The sequence below is a fragment of the Saccopteryx bilineata genome, chromosome 3 (genome assembly GCF_036850765.1).
Source record: "Saccopteryx bilineata isolate mSacBil1 chromosome 3, mSacBil1_pri_phased_curated, whole genome shotgun sequence".
NCBI lineage: Eukaryota > Metazoa > Chordata > Mammalia > Chiroptera > Emballonuridae > Saccopteryx > Saccopteryx bilineata.
Window position 1 is genome coordinate 5,599,123 of NC_089492.1, and position 20,755 is coordinate 5,619,877.

The 20,755-nt window shown below is 48.9% G+C and overlaps 1 protein-coding gene across 3 annotated transcripts in view; it reads right to left on the bottom strand.

Moving 5' to 3' along the window:
• The window catches only part of KHDRBS3 (KH RNA binding domain containing, signal transduction associated 3), a 159,738-nt gene that overhangs the window by 115,165 nt on the left and 23,818 nt on the right, over nt 1–20,755 (bottom strand). The window lies entirely within an intron of this gene.

Sequence of the window (20,755 nt, forward strand, 5' to 3'; positions counted from 1 at the left end):
GTGGAGAGCCTAAAACAGCAGCAGCCAGGACTGGTGCAGGACTCCGCCTGTGGCGGGTTAGGGAGGGAGGTGCTACCGCCCCGGGGCATGAAGCGTGAAGGGCAGGAAGGGAAGGGAGAGAGAAGCCTCTATGGCCAGGACAGGGGCACAGAGTCCCACAGACGGAAGCGGTCAACATGTGTTGACCCAACAGGAAACCAAAGAGAACACACACTCTGATGTCACCGCTGCCTTCCTGCGGGCCTTCTGCAGGTGACCTCCAAGGGGTGGGCCGGTAGGTGTGGCTGTCCACTGATCTAGTGGCCAGCACCCCCCTCAGCCCCCTGAGCACAGAGCAGGAGAGAGGGGGTGGAAAGAGGACCCCGTAAAACAGAAAGCAGCTCCCCAGCCCTGCACCTTCGGTAAAGTGACAGATTCCTTAAAAAAGAGTTTCTCCCCTGGCCGGCGGCTCCGTTGGTTAGAGCAATGTCCTGATGCGCCTGGGTTGTGGGTTCGCTTCCCGTCAGGGCACACACACACAGACAGGAATCAGCCAAGGAATGCATGAATGGGTGGAACAACAAATTGCTGTCTCTGTCTCTCTCCCCGTTTCCACTCTCCCTAAAACGCGTAAATAGATAAAAGATCTCTTACTTCCTAGTCCAATTTTCCTGCCACTGAAAATGTTAAAAATAAAGTAATTTAAAAAAAAATTTCTGATGCCAGCTTTTCCATCCAAGAGTTTCCATGTGAGGTGACCACATGCACTATTATTACACAGTAAAATACTGAAGAGTAATGAAAGCGTGTTAGAGACCACCGGTCATACCAGCCACTACAAAGTGAGTAATTATTATTATCGTTCCGTTGACGAAGACTCGCCAAGATCAGGGCTGGGGTCTGACTTCAAGTCTCTACTCTCCCGAATCTAGGACCTATCAGCCCACTTTACAGAAGTGGACCCTGAAGGTCCGCACGGTAGGAGCCTGCCAAGGGTTGGACAGTTAATAATCAGTTGAGTCTTACTAGGTGTTCGAAAGCTGTTTAATAAAAAACCACAGAAGGGCTGGAAGGCATAACTAAATAATGCAAGTCAGCCTGCGTGACAAAAAAACCGCTGTGGACAGTGACACGCTACACACAGCCCCCCTTCCCCACGCACCTTTACTCAGTGCAAACGTTTCCCAGGCCAGGGCTCAGCTGGCTCCCCGCTAAAATGAGAAGCCCACATCAGGATCAGAATACCTCCTCGCTCGACATTCAGAAATCCGTTCCAAAATAATGTAACAGCCCAGTTGGAGGATTTAAACTGATCTTAGAAGATATATAAATAGTGTGCACAGCCACTGTAAATTCTATCTGACGGATTACAGAAACATTCCTGGGGCTGCTGGTCTGAAAAAGAAATTTTTTAACCTCCAACATGACAGATGCATTCACCAAGGAATTATTTTATTTAAGCAATCCAAACCTAACGGAACACCTATTAGAATCAAACCGGAGCTGAAGACACTTAAAACCTGCCCAGACTAGACTGATTCACACTGCACAGGATCGTACCAATAATCTTCCAGAAACAGAGAGAAACAGCACAGCAGAGCCGACATGCAGATCACGGACTAATGAGGACAAACAAGCCCATCACAAACCCGCAAACTACACCCTCCAGGAAACAGTCAATACGCTAACTGTCGCGGCTGCTTGGAAGTGAACTACTTTTCTCAAGACAGAGCAACTATCTGTGCGCAGAAGAGCCTTACAGAGACATGCAGCACTTCAGATTAAAACACAGACGCACGGAAATGACAGTCCGGTTCCTCCAGGAAGGAAGGAAGGAGGAAGAGGAAAAGAGGAGGGAATTAGTCCTTCTCATCATGGGTAATTAGCAAACTTTTAACAGGATCATAGGCTGCTGGAGTTTAGAAGACAGAATTTCCCTCTCTCCCAGGTATTTAATCCCGTGACAACTGTAGCAAATGTAGATACAATCTTCATTACACAGAAAAGCAAAAGCTGCTGAGAGCAGTGGTTTTCAACCTTTTCCATCTCGTGGCACACGGACCCTAATTACAGGAATTCTGCAGCACACTAAAAAATATAATTTTGGACGATCAGACAAAAAAAAAAGTATTTTAATTCATTCACATCAGATAGCTGTTGCCGTTTTTTATTTGACCGCCTAAGGGAAGAGAGGTCAGTGCCCCTAACTAAACAGTGAGTTCTCACATGTTCTCAAAATTCCTGCAGCAGGCTGGTTGGAAACTGCTGGGTTAGAGACATCATGTGACTAAGCCAAGGTTCGCAGCCAACCCGGATCCAGGATTCTAATCCCGCTGCACCTGATTCCCAAATCGATGCTCCCTCTGGTTTCTTGGTATTCTGACAGTAAAGGGATTTGATTTTGAGTGAGAAAAAAAAAATGCTTTGGATTATTATTTCACTTGTGGGTAAACTAAACAAATTATTGCAAGTATCAAAAAATATTGTTTAGCAAAGTTCTTTGAAAACTATAACACAGAATGCCAATGCCTAATTTGTGATGACTTACTTCTACTTGCGGTATTTCACTGTGGAATTTCAAGAAGGATTTGTGAAAGCAATATGCTTCTAGAGAATTAAAGCCACATAGCTAAAAACAAAACTCTGAGTGCTACTAATATTATAAAAAGTCTGTCAAATTTTTAAGAAACAAAAATACTTTCAGTGTATTGACCCCTTTATTTTCTTCTTAAATATGTGTAGTCATTCACCAAACAAAAGGCATCACGGTAGAAAAACAAACACAAAAATAAGACATGCGAGCTCAAGGCCTCAGTGAAATTACACAATTCTCATCTAAACAAAGCAAAAAACGCAAAGACCTTCAGACACGAATAGGTTCCTGGATGTTAGTACTCAATTCTAACAATTTTCTAAGGCAGCTTCTAGTTGGAAATGGTCCCTTACAACTTTGACACAACAAAGACCAAAGCCTGGAATGCAGATGAAATGGTCCTGAGAACAGGTGGAAGGATGGATCACACTGAATAATTATCAGCCTGTTCTCGACACTCTTCTGGTGGCTAAGTCCTCAGAACTTCCCAGAACTGTCAGGGCTGGAACTGTCACCCTCTTTTTTTCTCACATCCGATAAGGAGCAGAGCTGAAATCTGACTACAGGACTGCCTGACACTCATGGGCTTTGCTTCTCCAAAATGCTCAAGAACGGGCTTCAAAGCAAAACCAGACCTTCCAGGCCAACAGGCAAAGGAAACTGCTGAAGTCCCACCTCCAGTACATCGACAGAATCCCATAGGAATAGTCCGTCAGCTGCCTCCATTGAATGCCTGCTGTTTACTGAGCAGCAGAGCCGGAGAATGCAGGCAGGCAAACAGGATGAACGTACAACAATGCCAACTGACTCCCTGCCAGCTGTGATGCTCAGCGGTGGGGACGACGAATGACCGGTCCCACAGTCCTAATGGTGAACAAAGGCACATTCTCCGGTAAGACGGGAAGTTCCAAAATATTGATTGAGAGTGGTTGCAAAGACTGTCTCAGCTTTGCAGCTGAAGTTACCCAAAACAAAGACAAGCAGGAAGAGGGACCGAGAGAACACAGGAGACGACGCTGGCATCTTCTGCCCTCCCAGACAGACCCAGTCCCTTGGCTACTTGAAATGACTAGGATTATTCTTACGATCACTCAACACATTTGTCAAGTGAAGATGTGACACACACAGAGATTAAATAAAGAAAATAGTGCATTTAGGTTAATTCAAGTTGAGATTTATTTCAGTCAGTAACTACTGGGAGTAGGGATGAGAACGACTATCAAAGATTAAAAAGAAGAAAAATCTAGTTTTTAGGTCTATCTGCCTAAGGGTTAAACCTCATTTCTCACTTTTAATTGCAAACATCATTAAGCATACAGCTATCTTAAACAATTATCAGACTCCAGAGGTCACCAATTAGAACCCTGCAAGGATTTAAATTAAAAAAAAAAAAAAAAGTTTTCTGATTAGGTGAAGTAATGATCCAAGAGAGAGATTAGTTCTGTTCAGATGGCACTCATTATAAAACCCATTTCCTTTGTGTGAAGATTCAATGTCCCTCTCATTTATCCTGCCGGCATTATCACACTTGGAGATAGAAATTTGACTGTTCTAATGATATTCTATAATCACTATATAATATGAGCATTTTGCTCTCCTAAGACCACAGTGACTATTTTCTATTGATCAGACATACAGTAATATAGACTCGTTGAGTCAGATGGACCACTGAAAACACAGAGCAAGATATACTCATGCTATGGCTACTTTTAATTTTTTAGGTCAGTTCCATAACCACAAACATTCCTTGTTTATAAAGCAAAAAGTCAGGGCAACTGGTGGATGGGGGAATAATCCTTAAGCATTACATCCAACTTTTATCTGATGATGATCTATAGGGTCCCTTTTATAAAAAGAATTCTGAAAATAAATAGCATAATCAAGGACTGAAGAAGGACCCCACCGCACCGACCTGCTCTGATGTTGTTTAAAAGGTCTGTCCCCTGGCTGGTTGGCTCAGGGGTAGAGTGTCGGCCCAGTGTGCAAAGTCCTGGGTTCGATTCCCGGCCAGGGCACACAGGAGAAGCGCCCATCTGCTTCTTCACCCTTCCCCCTTCCCCCTCTCCTTCCTCTCTATCTCTCTCTTCCCCTTCAGCAGCCAAGGCTCCACTGGAGCAAAGTTGGCCCAGGCACTAAGGATGGCTCTATGGCCTCCACCTAAGGTGTTAGAATGGCTCCAGATGCAGTGGAGCAACGCCCCAGATGGGCAGAGCATCGCCCCCTGGTGGGCATGCCGGGTGGATCCCGGTCGGGCGCATGAGGGAGTCCAACTGCCTCCATACTTCTAACTTTGGAAAAATACCAAAATAATAATAATAATAATAATAATAAAAGGTCTGTCAACAAAACCACAGGAGATATGCTAGAATAAGAAACGCGGCAAGAAAAACTGGCAGCTTACTAATAGCACAAAACATAGCAGATACCTAATACAACCACCTTTCCCTCATAACTCTGTGTTCTAAGACACATGAAAATGGCCAGATAGGCACAAAACACTTTTTAGAAACAAAACAGAATTACAGCAGAAACATATATTTTGCCACTCCGATTGAGTCCTCATAGAAAGTTAAGATATTGGCAGAAAACAAGTTGCATGCACTTTGTCACAGCTTTTGAGGACGAGGAAAAGGTCTCAGCACCCACAGCATACAACCACTCACCGCGAGGATGACGCCCCATTTCAAGTGAAGCCAACAAGGGCTAACCCAGAACAGACCATTCTCCAGCCAACTTAGGTCCACTGCTTCTTCTGAGGAGTCTGATGCAATCTCTCTCCAGTGGGCATTCCCACTGGGGGCGGGGGTTCATCAAGGGATTTGTCAAGTTAGGTAGAGATCTTCATCTTCTGGACCACACTGTCCATTAAAATCATCTAGGGACCTCACAGAAAAGTAACTACACTAAAGGCCGGTCGATAGCATTTGCTTGTTTCCACTCTGTCCTTCAACCATAAAGTACTTAGTTAGCAAGCACGCGGTCCAGTGGATCCCACTTGCCAAATCTACTGACAGCTGATGGATCTATTTCAGGGCTGAGTAAGCCGATCACTTGTTATTTTACAGAATCGTGGAACTGCACCGCACAGGCAAGCGAGACAGAAGGAAAAGGTAAACACAGACTGCAACTTTGATTATAGCTAACAATACATATCTTAGGCTGATATCTGACGACGGTCTTTTATTCTCTTGTCTCAAACGCAGGAAGCAGAACAAGTATCATATGTTGATCAATTCTAGGAATGAGTAACAAACTACAGTGAGGACCCTGAGACCAGTAACGTGGCCCGGAATCCAGCGAGAAGTAATCTCCTTAGACCAGTTTCAAAAACCTACCAATTCTTTTTACAGCAACCACGCCCGGTTGCTGGCCCGCCAAAGGGCCACAGCACAAACGAGTACCCCGTCTAGCTGAAGAATTGCCACTTCATGAGGGAGTGCGGGCGGACGACTGGGGGGAACTGTCTGAAAAGGTTCTGTAAGGGAGGAAGTGACGACAGGTGAGAAAAAGTTGAAAAGCACTAAGAAAACCCACTGAAATAACTGAAAATGCTTATCCTAGAGGATAAATAATTCAGGAGGAAGTAAAACTTCTACCCAAATACTTTCGTGTGTCACATAAAAGAGGGATCCGGCTTTGTCGGTAAAAAGGCCGGTGGCGGCTTCAGAAGTAAAAAATGGAGACGGGAGACAAAGGCGCCACCGCACACACGGCGGAGAGGGAGGTTTACAGGCACAGCGCCTTGCAAAGGTGAAGCTAGCTGCCGTAAAGGGCTCTGAAGTCCATCCACAGAGCCCCGGCCCAGCCCCAGCCGGGCCCTCCGGGCAGAAATGGCACAGAGAGCTCTTGCTACGCATAAGTCTGTGTTACTGGCCATCACAGGCGCAGGACCCGGCCCCGCACCACGACTAGAACGTGCCTTTGCTGAGTGAATGATGGCGTAACTGGCAGAAAGGCACGGGCCTGAAGAACTCTCAGGAATTCCGAGGTTTTCGTGAACCAAAGCGGACGTCGTCAGGCTTTCCTATCCAAAGACAGATAGGGACACCAGCTGTGAGGCTCCTGTCTCTGGGCCACACGTGTGCCGGCCGGACCTGCCCCAGAGGCGGGGCGGGGATTCTGTGTGCCCGATTCCTCCTCTGCCAGCGGTCCCCAATGACCATGCGGGAGCAGGGGGACAGTCCCTCCCATTCTGTTCCCGTGCTGGCAGTGCCAAAGGAGTTTCCAAACCCTGACAGTGACAGCGGAACCCCCCACATTCCCAGAAGCTCACTCAGACACCTCCTCAGCAAGACGGACCCCTGTCTCCCACCCTGCCTCCGGAGACCTGAGTCCCAGCCCTGGGGGTCCTTCCTCAAGCACCTGGGGCCTAGCACCCAGATCACTTCCTCCAAGGCCTTTCCCTTGTCCCTCCAGCTGCGGTGTGCTGGCTCAGGGCAGTGCCTGTTACTATTCCTGGGACTTCAGCATTCCCTATTTCCTTTTTCAGTCACCCAGCACCTGTCTTAACAACTTCTGGACATTAAACCCTCTGATAAAGATACCTGGGTGATTTCTGTTTCCCTGACCCGCCCCTGACGGATAGCACAGCCTGGCAAACTCCTGGAGGTAAAGCAGAGAGGACGTGGGAACCCAGGGGTCGCTGGTCCTAAGTACGCTGGGCCAGGTACCACGCTGGGCCTGAGCAGGACCCTGGAGAGTGCCAACCACAGACAGGGCAGAGCAGCAGAGGTCACAGCTGTGACCCATCCCTGACTCTTGGGGGTCACTAACCTAATGGCATCGAGCCACTTCTAGTTTGATTCTGGTTCAATGCTGCTTGGAAACCGAAATAACTAAACTTTGTTAGAGCAGTGCTTTATTCATGGTAACAAGGCCCCGAAGAAAATGCCAGACAAGCGCTCCTGGGAGGCAGCAGGCTTTCTTCACCTTCTACCTGCTGAGAGCCAGTCTCCCTTCCTCTGCGAGAGTCCCAGAGAGCTGGGGGGGAGGCGGGGGTCACGGGAGCGCTGAGGTAGTGGGGTGCTTGTGGATGACCCATGGCACCGCCAGTACGTGCAAAATCATCCCCATCAGAGTCTGGGAAAAAACGCATCTGGGCAATGACATTAGCATAGATGTTCTCCACACAATGGAGCCATAATGGATATCCCAGAGGCTCAATTACCTGAGCTAAATTCCTGATTTCCCCTGTGAAAAGCCAAGGAAGACACGGATCGCCTGGGAATGGGCAAGCAGAGGTGATGTTTTCCTTGAGAAACACTCCCCTCGGCATGCTAATTTGAGCGGCACAGAATAAATGTCTGCGAATATATAACCATTCAAGGCATTATTCAGAGGGAAAGTGTTTATCATCTTCAAAACATTTGCTATTCCAAGAACTAATTAAGTTTACAAACTGTGTGGTGAATACCAGAAGGCGGGCGATGTACAAATCATATTGCTAATTACGCCTCTGACAGAGAAAGGGTGCTACAGGTATTACATGCAAATGCTGCGACCAGCCGAGTCCTTTCAAATTCCGTGATCTCAAGCCTGGGAACAAATGGAAGCCAAACCGGAGCGTGGAATGAATGTAAAATTAAGTTGCTCAGACGAAAAGTCAAAAAACAGCCCTAAGCGAATGCTCACTCGAGTTCCTCTGTCACCTGCTCTTGCCAAGGGCTCTCCCAGAACGGTACATTAACCTACAGCCTCTAGACAAGTACAACTGTCTCCCCTTTTGACCTCTGCGATAAGAGTATAACGGTCATATGGAAAGAGGAGCTTGATTTAGTGAGATCTGAAGGGATAGAAACTAATAAAATAAAAAAACATGGGCTCGAATTACAGACCAGCACTTATCTAGAGTAGGACCTGGGAATAAAGAAGCAAGTCAGAGGGCGCCCCGTTCCCCTGACTCGCGCTGAGGCGTGTTGATACCTACCTCCAGTGCCGTGAGGATGAATGTCACCCCTCGATGCCACGCCACGACCCCGCGCATCACAAACACTAACCCCCTGCACTCTCTGTACGTCTGCAGTTTAACAAGGACAGAGGTTCAGTGAGAGGAAGTAACTAATAAAAACCAAACAAAAATGCTCAGTATTAATAGAATTACAATTACGGACAAAGGTCACTGCCAGAGAATAGAGTCGCGGTAATCCCTGATTTTCGCTGGTCACAGCGGCTGTGGTAGCCCCGCCGTGCGAAGGCGCAGATGGGTGACATCCAGAGGCCCCTGAACCCTCAGCCCGAAGGTTCCCGGCTCCTCTGGGTGAGTTGTGCATCCTCTCTGAAACTCATTCTCATTGCTTGTAAAATGGGATCACTTATGACCTCACTTAGTCTAGGTAGAAACGACACAAGACTGTGTTCACGAGGCCATTCCCAACCTGAAGGAGCACCTCACGTACCACAAATACCTCGCCACAGCGAAGGCCCCAAGGCAAGTCCCCATCAGAAGGTCAGATCTACACAGCAGAAGCGGCAGAACACCTAGGTCACCGCGGGAACCTTTCCAGATGCAGTGACTCGGGGGCTCCAGGCCAGCCCCACCTTTGCCTCTGATGGTCTGGCCGGCTCTCTGGGCTCGGGGCTCCAGAGGAGACAGGCCTCTGCTTCCCTCTGCAGATCCCTGCAGATGTCCTGCTGGGTCAAGGAGAGTTCCCCACAGCGGGTCACAGGGCTGGGCCCATGCACAGAGCCTACGGAGAGCTCTGCTTCCTTCCGGGACAGTCCGAGAAGGACACACGAGCTGGAGACTGAATTGTGACAGCATGCACACGGGTTTCCATGACACTGTCACCTGTGTTGTTCCTGTCCCAGAAGCACGTCACACACTCACGCCCTGTGTGCACAGGCTGCCTCCCAGGCAGTCAAAGCCTGCTGGGCCAGTGCCGCCCAGCACAACTTCCTAGGACGATGGAAGCGTGTAACTACGCAGTCCTCCACAGCGGTCACCTGCCCCGGGTGGTGATCAAGTCCGTGAAATGTGCCTGGCGTGCACGTGACTCAAGTACTGAACTTTCAGTTTTCTTTCATTTTAATTAATTGAACTTAGAGCCTCAAGTGGCTGGAAGCCGGGACAGCACAGCTCTAGAACCCAGCCAAAAACGAGAAAGGAAGTGGAAAGGCAGGTGACCAGTGGAAAGAGATGCCATGAAGTTTGAACATTTATTTTTTTTTCACTCAAAGACAATTTACTGAGCCACCACCTACCAGGGCTCACTAACAGACACCAAGCTGCTCTGAGCAGCAGCCTGATGGGACAGCCAAGTACAGAGGGGCCCGGGTGGTGACCTTGGGCTCCATAAATGGTGGGTGTCTTACTGTGTGACACAGTGATACTGACCCCTACACTCACGAAACACATACCTCAGGAGAGACAACCTGTGGGTCCTCAATGATGCAAAGCACAAATTTCAAGCTCTTTAAGAAAAGCACAAATGAAGGGTTATACGAACTTTAAAGGAGGCAGTAAGGACTTCTAGGTCCAAAGTTCCAGCTGAGCCTCGGGATGAGAGTATTTGCGCTGAATGCAAGGGCGTGGCCACGGAAGGTGGTTGGAGATGGGCGTGGCTGAGGAAGGGCGTGACTATGAGAAGGGCGCCCTATGCGCAGGGAGCAGCACTGAAGCTTTGCAGACAGATCCCAGGCTATATATACAGTATCTACAAAGAGACTGCGTGACAGAGTGAAAAAGCATGACGTACAAGCTGGAAAGGGGATCAGACAGGGGACAGATAGGAAGGACTGGCTGCGTGATACTCAGCCAGCAGATCCCGTGGCAAGCCCCGGAAGCCCAGGGAGGTGCTGTCAAGAGGCCACAGCAGGGAGAGGCATGGTTCTGGAAGGGCGCAAAGTGCACGGGACCCGGCCGGGCCGCAGTGCCCCTGGCTCTTCTGTCCTACCTCGAGGGTTAGTGTCTCCCGCTAGTGGTGCGAAGGTTAAACTACTTTCATAGGCAAAGATGCCACAAGAAGGCTGTGCAACAATAGAAAATGATTTTTCAAAAGCGATTTCTGAGACTCTCTGTTTAAATTTAAAAGCAGTGCAGGATGCACTGGTCTGAATTTCAGTGAAAAGACTCAGGGCTTACACGCTCCGTCTCAGGCCAGAGGCTGAAGACGGCAAGACGTGGGAGTTGCCACACTACAGCACCCGACACGTCTTAGTGGATACAGGGTCATTCTATTCTGAGACTAGAAGTAAGATTCCAAAGAAAATGCTGTCATACGACATCGAGGAAAGAACAACAAAATAATCCGAACACTACAACTCTTCTACCAGACAGGAAGAAAAGTACTGAAAAGCTACGTTTCTGGACAACGGGTAAAACAGATAAAAGTCTTACTGAAGAATGGATAAAAATGTATGATCTCATATTTCTTGACCTCGCAAATCGACATCCAGCTCGGATCTGTTGAATTCATTCCTATTTCCTCAAAATGCATTCAGGACTCTTAAACATTCCTTACACCTTGTAAGTTTCTTGCTTCAATAACTACATTTGATTTTTCCAGAAATGATCTTTACAAATTATAGAAATGTTTTTTAAAAAAAAATATCTCTGCCTGAAACAAGCACGTCATGGCTGGTATTTCATGTGGGCTGTTAAAGTCATAACGCAGGGGCATCATGCCGTTGCTGGAAGAAATGGCACTCTTGTACTGAGTCACAGAAAAGCATTATACAGGATACGGAGGGGGTAAGGCTTTCACAGTAAGATTTATTCTGGGTTGAAATGGGAGGCCACACACAGGTTCCCAACATCTTATGGCCCTCTGTCTTACCAAGGAAAAAATCCAGCCTTGTCTTCATTCAGCCCAATATAAAGACCAAAGTCCAGACATTCTGCACCATGGTTTAAACCAGGGGTAGTCAACCTTTTTATACCTACTGCCCACTTTTGTATCTCTGTTAGTAGTAACATTTTCTAACCGTCAACCAGTCCCACAGTAATGGTGATTTATAAAGTAGGGAAGTAACTTTACTTTATAAAATTTATAAAGCACAGTTACAGCAAGTTAAAGCATATAATAATAATTACTTACCAAGTACTTTATGTCGGATTTTCACTAAGTTTGGCAGAATAAATCTTTATAAAACAACTTACTATAGTTAAATCTACCTTTTTATTTATACTTTGGTTGCTCCGCTACCGCCCACCATGAAAGCTGGAACGCCCACTCGTGGGCGGTAGGGACCAGGTTGACTACCACTGGTTTAGACCATATCAAAGCTCAGTCCAGTCCAGGTGCTGCTCAGAGTCTATGCTTGGGGTCTGTGTGGCTGGCAACCCTGCAGGTGGCTTTTAGGACCCCTTGACTGCTTGAAAAACTCACAAACAGGGGAAGGAGGAAAGTTTGTTTTTCCCAACAGGTAGAGAGAAAGGCTGTTTCTTTGTTAGGCCTGTGTTTATATTTTCCAGCTGGGAAGGACTAGCTTATTTTTAAACCAACCAATCAGTTTCTCAATCTCTTGCAGGCTTCTCATGATTCCTCCTCCTAACTAATCAGATCCTCCTTCTAGGCTAGAATGACAGGATGGACTCTATGCCCGCCATCTTGGCTTCCACTGGGTATGCCTTAATGGGGGAGCACAGAAACACCTCCCCCATAGTGTGGGGACGGGCTGGCTGTAGGAGGGGGGAGAGGTGGTGGGGACTGTTAATCTCCTTATCGGGGCAAGGCTGTGATCCCCTCAGGTGTCCGGAACTGTAAAAGCTATAGCTTCCTCATAAATGGAATGCTGTACTTTCCTACTAAAACACGTTTTCCTGTTTGATTAATCTTAATATTTGGTTCCCTTCTCCCTGGTTTATCATACTCAATGTCTGATGCCCTCCGCTCCCTGTCCTATTAACATCTAGCTACCTACTCTAACAACACCTGTACATATGCCCATGACTCACAACCCATCGGGTACAGTGTCTTCACAGGCCCTAAATTCTAAGAAAGAAAACATTACAGGAAAGAAAACATTAAAAGAAAAAGGGCTCCAAATGCAGCCAGTGCTGTTTCTGTTTCTTTTATAAACTGTCTGGTCATAAGTGACAGTGGGGATAGTTTACGTTGAGAAAGAGATGGGAGGCAGCATTTACTGAGAGCCTACCGAGGAGCAGCCCAGTGTGGCTGAGGCTCCTTTAAATATGTTGTCTTCATTATTCTTCACGGTGGTGGACAAACACAGGAGGGACCTGTCTCGCCTACCAAGATAAGAAGTGTGAGTGACAGGTACTGAGCCCACATTTGATTAAAGGTCCATTTCGGGCTACAGCAATAATTATTCCCTTCTTCAGTGAGTGTATTTAATCCAAGTGTGATATACTTAATATCAGTTTCTACTACTACTTCCTGGTTAATCATTCACTCATCTTTCCAAAGCATTCACCCTATGCTACTGTGTAGGCTTTGGCACAACCGTGCGCGTCTTCTGAGTCAGCTCACGTCCCGCACTCAGGGTAGTGCCTCGCATGTAGCAGGGAGTCAGTGAGAAAAAGAAAAGAATCCACAAAGGAGTCATAATCACGAGTTCCCTGTTGGTTTTTTCCATGAACGAGTTAACTGACCTTGACCAAATACAGGTTTTCTGAGTTTTATTCTCCACGTCTTCTAGGAAACATTTCCTGAGCTCTCCACTTCTTCCCACTGGAGTCCCACTGTAAGTGGGCTTCTCGAAACTTCCATCAACCCCATCACTCCTCAAATCATGACAAAGTCAAGTTTTGGTGGTTACTCAGGCTCCGTTCCTATTCTTCGGAAACAAAGGACTGGGAGTGACAGTGGGAAGCCTAGCAAGTGTCCCAATACTACTTCTTGTCATCGACCCCCTTCTGTACAGAAGAAAGAGTATAGCCAATCCACTCGCAGGACCTGACTCACCAGACCGCACAATAAACTGCCCTTCCCCCGCCGGCCACTGTGCTGCTTTTGACTGAATGCTCTCTTCTCAAAGTCCTTTGGGACTTTGCCAGGCTGAGTGTGACCTGCCTCAGCAGCTGCAGATGGCAGCAACCATCTGAGGCCTCGAGTCCCAAGGCACCTGCTCTCCACATATACACACCCACCCACAGCTTCTGTCTCCCCAGGAAGAACCCCAATCCTCCCCACACACGAGCAGTCACTTCTGATGCGTCTGGGGGGGAGGGGGGGTTTGGGACCGTGGTAAGTGCTCTTTAACCACAAAACATGAAAATGCTTTTACGTCTGCAATACGAATGTCTAGAGTAAGTCAGAAAAATGAATCCTAACAACACATCGTCAACCTTACTTTGCCCAAGGTCTCACGCCTCCCGTGAGCTGCACAGACCTCAGCAGCACTGGGAGCCCAGGGTCTGGGAAACACCGGAAGCAGCGCCCTCAGTGGGGGTGGGGTCGCGGAGGACTCAGACCACCCCCCTCCACAAGCTGCCCCGGGAGCCCAGGGGCTGGGAAACACCGGAAGCAGCGCCCTCAGTGGGGGTGGGGTCGCGGAGGACTCAGACCACCCCCCTCCACAAGCTGCCCCGGGAGCCCAGGGGCTGGGAAACACCGGAAGCAGCGCCCTCAGTGGGGGTGCGGTCGCGGAGGACTCAGACCACCCCCCTCCACAAGCTGCCCCGGGAGCCCAGGGGCTGGGAAACACCGGAAGCAGCGCCCTCAGTGGGGGTGCGGTCGCGGAGGACTCAGACTACCCCCCTCCACAAGCTGCGCTTGTCTAATGCTTAGCACAGAGCTGGAAGACAGAGCGAGGAAAGGCAGAGATGCCGACGCCACGTGCCGGGGAACCACTAACTGGGCACCAGCTGTTGGCACGGATGTCACTGGGCTTTACACATGATGTCAGGACAATGGAGAACACTCAAAAACGCTAAGTAACTTGTCTAATGTGCAGCTCACCGTCGGCATTTCAACTCGGAAAATGTTGAAGTGTCCACTACAAAGAGGATCACAGCAACAGGGGCCACCCACCCTCTTCCCACGTGAAGTCACCCTGTCATATGGCATTCAGACCACCATGCTCAGCCTCGGGGGAAGACGGCACCTCTGTGCTTCTGGGAACAGCCAGATGCCCGCCGAGCTGTGAAGTCGCTGAGTCCCCAGCTTCCTCATCTGGCCCCCCTACCCCCTGCCTCTGCGGGTGACAGCCACACGGCTCTTCAGGAGGGGGCCTGGCAGTCACCGGCCACTCTAATCTTGGGGCGCAGAACCCATACAGGAGTGCAGATAAGGCACACCCTTTTCTAAAGTGTTTTTCCTATGAGGCTGAACTTGGAGTGGTCTCCCAACTTCCATCTGTGCCAGGCTACAGGACTGTTCATAATTGGAAGGATATTGTCACAGCTCAATAACCGAAAGGTGTTCCCGCCTACACGCCATCACGTATACCTAAAAAAAAGCTGATTAGTCAATCTGGCAATAATAACTAAAAGATCTAAAAGAATTGGCTTCCCCCTTAATTCTGTTTTGTTGTATCAAAATGGTAATAATCTCCCATTAACAAAAGCAAGGTCAGTATTAGCAAGTGCACGAGTCAATCAAATAATATAATAAAAATTATTTTAAAAATAATAATAATTAACCTGACCAGGCGGTGGCGCAGTGGATAGGGCGTCAGACTGGGATGCGGAAGGACCCAGGTTCGAGACCCCAAGGTTGCCAGCTTGAGCACAGGTTCATCTGGTTTGAACAAAAGCTCACCAGCTTGGACCCAAGGTCATTGGCTCGAGCAAGGGGTTACTCGGTCTGCTGAAGTCCCGCAGTCAAGGCACATATGAGAAAGCGATCAATGAACAACTAAGGTGTCGCAAGGCGCAACAAAAAACTAATGATTGATGCTTCTCATCTCTCTGTTCCTGTCTGTCTGTCTGTCCCTATCTATCCTTCTCTCTGACTCTCTCTCTCTGTCTCTGTAAAAAATAATAATATATAAAAATTATTAAATAATATATTACTATATAAATATATAACTATCTAAAATTCATGTTTTCATAGAAATAGATGTATATATTAAATATAAAATGTGTGTTTATTTTTCTGTGGGAAAAGGTCCAATGCTAAAACAATCCTTTAATCCTAACATGAAAGAGTTATAAAGACGCTTCCAGTTCCTCTGAGGGCTTGCGTCCACGCGTCATCCATCCGCGCTGATGTCCTACCTCCGCCAGGAAGCGGGCACCCAGAACGCCTCCCCGTTCCAGAATCTACCATGGTCACTAGGCGTCCATGACTTCACATGTGCTGTTACCTTCCTTCCTGTTGTCCTGAGATCCCAGGTGGGCTTTAAACCCAATCAACAATGTAGCACAGGCACTCCGACCAAACCACGAACTGCACACTTCAGCACCTGGGCCACACTCGACAGCGTCACAATGGGCGACACCTTATCTTCTTCATGACGTCTTCGTGCCTGGGTCCACCTTGAAAGCAGAGTATCATCCTTCTCGCCGGACCCCCACCCCCCAGCGCTGGCACAGTATCTAACACAATGCGTATTTCATAAATTCACTCGCCCCACACACATCCGAGGCCCACCGGGCGCCATAAAACCAACAGTGGGCAGAAGGAGACACAACACACGCCCCCGTGGACCTTCAATGTTCGTGTTATTAAGCATATGAACCACCACTGACAGCTGACATCATAAGATGAATAGACTGAGACGTTGCACGTAAGTATCTGAATGATTTATAAGGTTGATAAAAAAAAAATGAAAGAGACACATAGGAAGAAAAAAATGTACATAGGGTCTCCAGGGTCAAGGTGAAAATCCCAGGTGGAAGAGAAAAGTCATGCTATCCAAATCGATTAGCTCCAACCATCCTCTTCTAGAAAAAGAGGGCAAACGGAAGAGAAGCAGCAAACTGCTTTTCTTTCCACGGGATGCTTCTGAAAACCAGACCTGTGTGCAGCAGGGTGTGCATCTGACTGGATCTGATAACAGTATTTCTGCAAATCAATTTCTGTCACAATTAAGCGTGCTGCCTTAGAATGCATAAGCACCACGTAAGCACGGGTTTTGCTACACAGGTAAATGTCATTGTTATTATTCAAATTGTGTTCCTACACCGGGAGACAAAAATGTATGGAAATGCCGCAGATTGTATACAAACAGCTATTTATATTCTTTTCTAGTGGAACTGAGAAAGTCATTCAGGTGCACCGGAGAGTCCTGGGTTTGAATGTGTTCCTGCCTCGTACCTACCATACAGCCCTAGGCAGGTTATGTAACCCCTTTCAGACAATGGAGATAACATCCACCCTGCCCATCAGCAAATCTCTCATCTTCAGGAGCAACCTAAACTTCCCCGTATCCCCTTCACCCACAAACAGGAGCTCCGGTGAGGACCGAGGGCAAAACGGACTTCTTGTAGACAAAATGAGGCCACCACTCATTCCACAGCCGTTCTTCAAAGTGTTCACTGAGCACGTCCCATGTGCCACACATTGCTCTGTGTGGGGTCAGGAGGCAGCAATATAAAGAACCTGCCCTCACGGGCTTCTGCCCCATGGAATGGACAACGCCTTCAGAGAGGAAGATGAAGGGCTGTAATGAATGGTCTGGACAGGGACCTGGGGTCACCAAGCCCTGCCAGATTGATCACTTCTGCTTTGCTTCTAAAACCTTGAGTTTGACATGCCCAGGGGTCCCAGGCAGCGCCCTTGGAAAGCTGGGTGGGAACCACGAACCAGACTGCTCAGGCAGGTTGCTCTCTCCCCTCTGGAACCGGGGTCCAGCACAGCTTTACTGCAAGCACAGGTCCAAGACAACGAGGAGACTGAGGAGCCAAGGCCGCTGGTAGTAATAAAAGGACTTGCCTGGTGTATCTTTGTAATCTACTATGTATCATATTTTGGGGCCTAAGTGAAAAAGAAAAAAAAAGAAACCAAAGATACCAATCAGTCCTGCATACATTCTAGTACTACTAAAAGTCTCAAGTGGAATAGCACATGAAAATCTTTGGTAAAAGCCCTGAAAGTGATTTGCAGATGCCATCATCACCATCACCACCATCACCACCTCCATCACCATCATCATCACCACCTCCATCACCACCATCACCACCACCATCACCACCATTACCATCATCATCACCACCTCCATCACCACCATCACCACCACCATCACCACCATCACAATCATCACCATCATCACTATCATCATCACCATCACCATCATCACTATCATCATCACCATCACCATCATCACCACCTCCATCACCACCATCACCATCTCCATCACCACCATCATCACCACCATCACCACCACCATCACCACCATCACCACCATCATCACCATCATCACCACCACCATCACCACCACCATCACCACCATCATCACCATCATCACCACCACCATCACCACCATCGGCACCACCATCACCACCATCATCACCACCACCATCACCACCATCATCACCACCATCACCACCACCATCACCACCATTATCACCACCACCATTACCACCACCATCGGCACCACCATCACCACCATCATCACCACCACCATCACCACCATCACCACCACCATCACCACCATCATCACTACCACCATCACCACCATCATCACCACCATCACCACCATCATCACCACCACCATCACCACCATCATCACCACCATCACCACCACCATCACCACCATTATCACCACCACCATCACCACCATTATCACCACCACCATCACCACCATTATCATCACCACCATCACCACCACCACCACCATCACCACCACCATCACCACCATTATCACCACCACCATCACCACCATCATCACTACCACCCCCAGCTTGAGGGCCGCTGGCACACTCTCTCTCCTTCCAGGCCCACCGTGGAAAGTGCCATCTCTGTAGGTGTCCAGGCCCCACCCTGGCTAACTCAGTTTCCTCATCAGAGCTCCCACAGCACATTCCTCTTTATTCATCCAGTATCTTTTACTCAATAACTGCTGCGTGGCAGTCACCATTACGGGTGCCGGGATACAGCAGTGAGCAGACAGCCTGCTGTACTCTAGGCCGGAGAGACCAGTGACAAATGCGTCCTATGCCAGAGGGGACAGGAGTCAACACAGCACCTGACAAATCCATCAGGAGTAAAATTCAACACGAGTAAAATAATAATGATAACAATAACATGTACTAATACTAGCAGCTAGCACTAACTGACTGGAACTACCCACCAGGTAATGAATGCTTTGCATGTTAGCATATTTAATCTTCACATCAATCCTTTGAGGTAATATTTTTAATGTATTCAACATTTCACCCCAACTGGGGTAATGCAGGGGGCTGCCCAGGGCACACAGCCAGCCAACTGGGTGGCCAGCCAGCCAGCCAGCACGCGGGAGTGACCAGATGGAGTTGAACCTAAGCCTTCTGACTCCGGAGGCCTCAGTCTTAACTCACTGTCCAATGCATCTTCCCAAACCCTGGAGTTCCTGGCCACTTTTCGTCGGAGCAAAGTGGCAGTGCACATCTGTGCTCCATGACATATATAAGGATGTCCTGCCCTGGCCCAGACACAGGGTCCCCCCAGTCCTGCACAGGGGGCAAGAGTGAGCAGGCGGAGGCTGGCCACAGAGGCCCCGGGGTCCCGATGTGTGAGTGAGCTCGGCACACTGGAGAACAGCAGAGGAGCTGCCGGGATGGGCGGGGGGGGGGGGGTCAGGATGCCTTCACAGCAAGAACACCAAGAAAAGAGAAGTCTATTTAGTTCCAAACTCTGAAGCACGAAAGTGCCGTCCTCGCCCTGCTCCCACCCCTGCCCACGCCTGGTCACCGTGATGACACTGCATTGTGCCACGGTCTGACCGCAGTGCAGCTGCAGACCACAGCCAGCACACGACGGCAGCTGGGAGGGTTTCCCTGCTGCACTTGGACTGGGTACAGCAACACAGCTACAAGAATTACTGGCTTGAGGAAAGAGGAGGGTTCCAGCCAGGTCTGACCCCTGTGCCACGTGTTTAATGTGGGGAGACCAAGAGTCCAAAACTATCATCAGCAACTTTCAAACATGAGCCAGGTGCAAAGAGGATTTAATTAGCAAACACAACATGTCAATAGACAAAACACACCCGTTTTGACCTTTCTTTGTAATGGGAAGGGGAAACGGAGGGAGGGAGGGAGGGAGGGAGGGAGGGAGGGAGGGAGGGAGGGAAGGAGGGAGGGAGGGAAGGAGGAGGGCAGGAGAGAGGCTGGATGCCCAGGGAAGCAATGGCAGAAGAAAAACCGATCACCCCGGGAACAGCAGCTCACAACGCCACAGCCGCGGTTTAATGCACAGAATGCTTCTCTCCATGTTCGGACGGGAAGAGCCTCCGGAAACAGAGAGGCCTATGCGCTGGGCAGCCACCAAGGGCCAGACACTGGTTCGAGTCTCCAGGAATGCCTCTTTTCCTGGCGCCCTTCACACACACACCTCCCCGCAGCTCCACAGCGAGGCACTGTTCTCCTGCTGCCCGGAGGAAGAAGGTGCCGCAGAGGTGAGCTCACCTGCGCAACAGCCCACCCAGAGCCCTCCGACATCCGCTGTCAGACCGCCCGTCCAAATCACGAAGAGGGTCAGAAGCTCAAATGGCGTGCTCCTCCCAGGCTCCAAGCCATGCCGCACCCGTCCCACCATGCGTGCACACACACCCGCGTGCACACACACCCGCGTGCACACACACCCGCGTGCACACACATCCGCGTGCACACACCTTAGACATGGAAATGGGTGGAGAGAAGTGAAGGCACACAGGTGCCTGTGGGACGATGCACACGTACGCAAAGCTCGGCGCGGTGATGAAGGGTTACCTTCCAGAAGCTGGTGGGCTCTCCCAGCCCTCCTATCCTCTTCCCCCCTTCCTCCAGTGCTAAGCCTTATAAAGCTAACCGTCTCCCGTCCCAGGGCAGCCCTGCGAAACGACCCGTATTCTATTATAGGCCATTAGATGCACATCCGAACACCACACACACCACTGCTAATTATTTTTCTCTCTGTCCCAGGACACCCTTAGCCATCGTAGTTCATTGGCCCAACCAGCAGCTCTAAAGTCACATAGTAATGTAATACTTAACCACATTGTACCCCTTTTTTTATAACTTTGCAGAACCGTAAGGAAACCACACAACAGTGCTTGTCCCAGAGCCCCTCCAAGTCCGGAGAAAGTGTGAATTGTGCCCGTGTGCCGATGGCTGTTCTGATCATTAGGCTGAGTGTCAAAGAAAGCTCTCTGGCTGTCCCA